Genomic DNA, 6,540 nt, shown 5'->3' with positions numbered 1-6,540 from the left:
AGCCACAACCTGGTGAAAGAAGAAGAATAAAAAGAACGTGCAAATTGATAGAACTTAGTTGATCTATTTCATCAGATTGTTTGAGCACTATACTTCACTCTATAACATCACCTTCCTATCAAACACATACGATTATGTTCATGTTAGGATTAGACTTTAGGTCCTCAAAGGACTTCATAGTAAACTATCTACTCTGCTGCTTGGATTATACAGGGCGTCTCCGATTAAATCTATTGCTAAGTTGTTAATATTTAGGATACACGGTTGGGTAAATTAGCAAACTAGTAGAATTTTTTCTGCTGAGTAAAATGGCGGAAACAAAAAAAAATGAACATCGTGCTTTCGAAAAAATTTACGTTTGTTAAATGTAATCATTATATATTTTTCCATAAATCAAAAAATAATTTTCTTATATTAATATTAATTTCCTATATTAATAATTTTGCGAAATTTAGACATGTGGGCTTTAAACTTTTTGAGAAGAAACAAATAAATCATTCTTTGAATAATAAAATGACAGTAGCTATAGCGATTTAATAAAATAAATAAATACTGACAGTAACACGTTAGCAAAGTTTCTGATTTTTGTAAAATCTAAATAAGTAAAATGCCTTTTACGCATATCCTTGTATGGCGAAAACATTAAAAGAGAGCGCTAGAAGACTACCGCCAGAGATTCCAGACTTGTAACTTGACAAACCGAAGATTCTTTTTAATTCTCTACAGAAAATTTAAAAGTAACGAAACCGTGTTTAAAACCACTAGAAGAAGGAACCTATATATAATAAGCGAGGATGTTGAAATTTCTATTTTGGCATATTTTTAAAGCCATATGGAAGACTCAACTTGAGATTTCCCTACTAGTGATTTGAGCAGGGGATATTTCGTTTGTGATTTTATTAAATTTTTAGTTTCTTTATATGTTTAGTATAATGTTTTGCAACAGCTCTTATAAATTCTACTTTGTAAACTTTGCTTTTCATGAAACAAAGTTCATATCTAAATTAACTTGTCAGTTTATACATTGTTGAATTTGAACGAATTTGGATATTTTATTTAATGTTTTTAACAGGTGTGTTTAACTGTTCATTTCTATTGTATAACTTATAATTTTTTTGCTAGACATTCTTCTTATAACATAGTTAGTAATACATGTTGTGAATATTTTTCGTTTGCATTCTGAAACCCAGACCTATATATCTAGTAGAAAATGATTAATAAAAAAACTAGTTTCTTAAAAAAATCTAGTACACAAATAGAAAAAGTGATTAATGGATAGATGTTTAATATGAAGGTGAAAAAATCCTAATTTAAGACTTTTTCAATTTGCTTACTATAGTTTACTAAAGAACCACATATTTCACAATAATTATAAGCGTATGGTATAGTAGAGTAAAATTCAAAATCGGCGACATAAATAAATTTTAAATTTCTTGATATTATGACGTCATAACTTTATTTTCGTTCTTCTCTACATTCAGAGGGCGCAACATTCAATCGAGTGTTCAGGATTCTATTGGCTCTTATGGCAGTTTCCTATCCAAGAAGTATTAATTTATCGTTTGTAAGCATCTGACTTTGATGGGGGTAATTAAATTACTTAGGCATTTCTAAAATATTTTTCTAACGCAGGCTTTACATATGTACCGGGTGGGCAACTAAGAATGTTCACCGGCTATATCTCAGCGGCTAATTGAGAGAGAGCGTTCCGGTAAAATTTTTTTTTACAAAAGTGCTTAAAAGAAAATGCTGGAAATTATTTTCGAGATTGTGGCACAGCTGCTAGAGGGCATCACAGGCATGACCAAATAGAAAACTCGTTATTTCTACGATTTTTTTTTCAAAATAAGTGGTATTTATAATATATGCATTTTAACGCTTTCTTAATTACCCTTGTCTTTTGTTATAAATTTTTTTCTATATTTCTTAAAATAAAGTGGTGGGGGAAAGCCAAAACTTTTTATTTATATTTAGATCTTTCTGGTTTGACTTAAGCGATTTTAACCAATGTTAATTTATTTTAAAGAACGATGTCCTAACCTATAATCTGCGCTTTTCGAATTGTGTCGATAGTTTTTACGATTCCCGCTAGAGGGCGTTAAATGAAATGTTAGCAAATTCTATGAATTTTCTCTTAAAATTTAATTGCAATGGTATAACTCTTTTAACATCATCAAAGGACAAATAAAATTACTAATAATTCGGTAAAAAAATCACGACGATAGCGTTTTTAGAACCGGAAATATTGACTAAAACATGAAATGCTGCATTTTTCGCCATTACGGCCGCCAGCGCGCCGGTCTTCTTGGTCTATTATTTGCTAATTTTCTATTATATTAATTATTTTAGTAACCTAAATAGCTTTAACGAATTTATTATATTACTATTATGATTTAACTAATATATTAACACGTTATTTAAAACCAAAAATAAAAAGTAAGCTTTAATAATGAAACGGGAAAATACTTAAAGTTAAAATAACAACTTAACTAAAACTTCCAAAATAGCAAAACATACAAATTAATGGCGACCTAGATGTTCAAAATGCTGTCCGTCATTTTGGATACAATCTAATAATCTCTTAGGCGGCGTGAAGTGGTTCCATGGAACTCACGTTTCGCCGCCATGTCGATGTGTCCGGTTTCCAAAGGAGAAATGGAGTAGTAAAATTAATGCATGATGGCGCCCTCACGACCAAAACTTTCCGGAGGTAAACTAGCCTCCCATTCGGATCTCCGGGCGGAGGCTGGTCAGGGGGGTTCATCAGGCGGATTTAAAAGCCTAAAAATCAATTTCTGCAACATTAGAGGCCTAAACACCAATATTAATGCAGTACACCAACACCTGCAATCAAATAAGCCTCACATTCTGGCATCGGCAAAAACAAAGATGAAACCTTCAACAACAAATGTTCACCTCATTTATCCTGGATACGATCTACACACCCGATTTCGACTAAACTTTGGATTGGCAGTATTTGTCAAGAGCGATTTGAGTTGCCAGCGGGAGGAAACGTTTGAACCTGCGGACTTCGACGTTATGTGGTTCAAAATAATAGCCAGTGGAGCCACGAAATTTATTTGTTGCATCTACAGACCACCAAGCGACACCCAATATAGGCGGCTCTTTTTGAACCTGGTTGATTGCATTAACCAACTGCAAATTGACTACCCAAGCGCAGAAATCATCGTCATGGGTGATTTTAACGTTCACAATATCAACTGGCTGCGCTTCTGCGACAAGAACGACGATGAAGGACGAGAAGCTGAGCTATTTGCCACCATATGCGGGCTTACGCAGCTTGTGGAGAAACCTACCAGAATCCCCGACCGAGACGGCGAGTTCGCAAGTCTCCTAGATCTGGTCTTGGCTTCAGACCCTGACTCGTACACTGTATCAGTACAGGCCCCCCTAGGAACATCGGACCACAAATTGATAACAGTCTCTTGCCAGTTGGATGTTAAAACGCAGGATCCTCCGATGCCGCGGAAGGTATGGCACTATAAATCAGCAGAGTGGAACCATCTTCGGGAATTTTATCGCTCATTGCCTTGGAAAGAAGTCTGCTTTAGAACCAATATCATCTCAGAATGTGCAAACCAAATTACAGAGACGATCTTGGCAGGAATGGAAGCTTATATCCCTTTTTCTACTAAATGCAGATCAAACAACAAGCAATGGTTCAACTTGAATTGCAAAAAGGCAGTAAAGGCTAAAAACGCAGCATATCGCAAATGGCGTCATCATCCTTCCACCGAAAATTGGAGGAACATTTTAACCTCCAGAAATAGCTGCAAGCGAATTATTGATGAATGCAAAGAGAGTCACAACAACAGGATCAAAAACAAACTGCTAAACTGCCCAAATGGAACAAGATCTTTCTGGTCGGTATCGAAAGCCGTTAGTCAAGGATTTGCTAAGTCGGCCTTGCCACCCCTAATAGCAGATGATGGTTCTTTCGCGGTAACAGCAAGGGAAAAAGCCAACTTACTGGGTAAACTCTTCGCGTCTAATTCTACTCTGCACTCGCAAGGCAAAACACCGCCATATTTGCCAAGAGTGAATTCATCAATGGGAGAAATTTCGTTTCCCCAACGAATTATAAATAAAATTCTTAAAAGCGTAGACACCAACAAAGCTTCTGGACCCGATGGAATTCCAGCCCTAGTACTAAAACGTTGTGCAGACGAATCGACTCCTCGCTTATGTAGACTGTTCACGGCTTCGTATAAGCAGGGCTCATTTCCAACAAGTTGGAAAACTGCTCAAGTGCAAGCTGTACCCAAAAAGGGAAAGAAGACGATGCCGTCCAATTACCGCCCGATTGCACTAGTTCCAGTAATATCGAAGATTATGGAGAAAGCAGTCAACCAACAACTGTTAAGATATCTGGAATCATCTGGACTAATCAGCGATCATCAATACGGCTTCCGAAAGCTTAGATCCACCGGCGATCTTCTGGCTTACGTTACACACTTGTGGACGGAGGCCATGGAGAAGCACGGCGAGTCCCGCTCAGTCGCTCTTGACATTTCCAAGGCATTTGAAATGTCAAGAGCGTGGCATGACGGACTACTAACCAAGCTCTCCTCAATCGGCATACAAAACTCATTATTGAATTGGATCAAAAGTTTTCTTGAACAACGAACAATCCAAGTAGCCGTCGATGGACACCTCTCCGACAAATTTAACATTAACGCTGGAGTCCCTCAAGGATGCATTCTATCCCCCACCCTTTTCTTGATATTTATCAACGATTTGCTAGGAACCACTGTCAATCCAATCTACAGCTTTGCGGACGATAGCACACTTATTTCCACAATTAAGTCCGCCAAACCAACGACTGCCGCAACTTCTCAGAATCTTAGGCAGCAACAAGTAGCTTCAATCAACAACGATATTAGAGCAATCTTGGAGTGGGGCGGTAACAATCTGGTCAATTTTAACGCTAAAAAAACGCAGGCTGCAGTATTTACGATGAAGACTAACCTTGGTGGCCCGGAGCTGGTTATGGCAGGGAAAACATTGCCAATGAAATCATCTTTACATCTTCTAGGAGTCGAAGTCACCAACAGTGTGTCCTGGCATGACCACGTTGCAGAGATCGCCAGGGCAGCTTCCAAAAAACTGGGAGTGCTTTTCAAAACAAAAAAACTGTATACACCAGAACAGCTGCTGAATCTTTATAAGGCTCAAATACGCCCTTCCCTCGAGTATTGCTCGCATGTCTGGAGCTCTGCACCCAAGCATAGTTTAAAGCTGCTAGATTCTATACAGAAGAGAGCTATTCGTCTTATCGACAAACCAGAACTGACAAATAGTCTGGATAGTCTGGAGCACAGGAGAAAGGTGGCTGATCTCTGTTTATTTTACCGTTATTATCACGGTAAGTGCTCCTCTGAGCTGGCAGGCCTGATCCCACCCAGGGCTGTTCCGGCAAGAAGGACGCGTCTAGCAGTTGCGGCTCATCAACATCGAGTCCACCTGCCTACCACAAGGACGTCGCTGTATCGAGACTCATTCATCTGAAGAACATCTTCTTTGTGGAACGGGCTTCCACCTCACATATTTCCCGACGCATACAACCTGCAGCGATTCAAGATAAATGCCCACAAATATCTTCGCGCAAGCACCACTCCAAGAGTGACATAGGACTTTCCTCTTGTGCTTGTGTTTACCATAAAAAAAAAAATAATAATCTCTGCCTGGTTGAGAGAACAGCAGTCTCAATATCTGCTACAGAAATCTTTTGATTGTTTCTCTTATCCTTTCAACCATATTTTCGGGCCTGGTAGGCCTAGTTGCAAAGTGCGAAGGACACCCCAACATTTTTTATTCTCATGCACTCCGGATGAGAATAATTAATACATTTGCAAGTTTTCAAATTTGAAAATTTCGGATTGATACAAATTGTCGACGTACTGCTAAAACGAATAGAAACTTGCAAGGTTTCCCATGTCAAAGCTTTGGGAGAGACAACTTTAAACCTTTACTCATCATTTACTCCGAACAGGTGTGCCCTGACATACCTGACTTACTTAAGGAGGGATAGAAAATAAAATAATAGCCTTTATCTCTTTATCGTACTTAATTGGAATGAACAACATTTAACATTTCTGGACCTGGGTAATCTGAGGAATTAGGTTTTTTCATAGTATATATGAATTTTTTTCTTTTTTTCTTTTTCTGGCAGTAAGTGATAAAATTCTTAATTGTTTAGTTACGCATATAATATTATGAGCATAATGATTGACATGCATGGTTGGTGGAACTGTTCTGCCGGAGAAGTCACCTAAGTGGTAGAGCATAGATTATTATTATTATTATTATTACTAAATTCATATTTCTAAAGGCTCTCCTTAATAGAAACCCAAAAATAAGTCATTTGGACCTAAATCTGGAGATCTAGGAGGCCATTTAATATCAACAGTTTGACTAGGATGGTTAGGAAAAGTAGTTCTTAAAAATTATTTTATCATAACCGCATTATGAGAAAAACAGCCATCTTGTTGAAAATTGATTTGAAGATCGATTGCAGGT

Source organism: Anthonomus grandis, chromosome 12 (assembly GCF_022605725.1).
Source record: "Anthonomus grandis grandis chromosome 12, icAntGran1.3, whole genome shotgun sequence".
NCBI classification, from domain to species: Eukaryota; Metazoa; Arthropoda; class Insecta; order Coleoptera; family Curculionidae; genus Anthonomus; species Anthonomus grandis.
The sequence above is the reverse complement of the archived record's forward strand: the minus strand, read 5'-3'. Positions refer to the sequence as shown.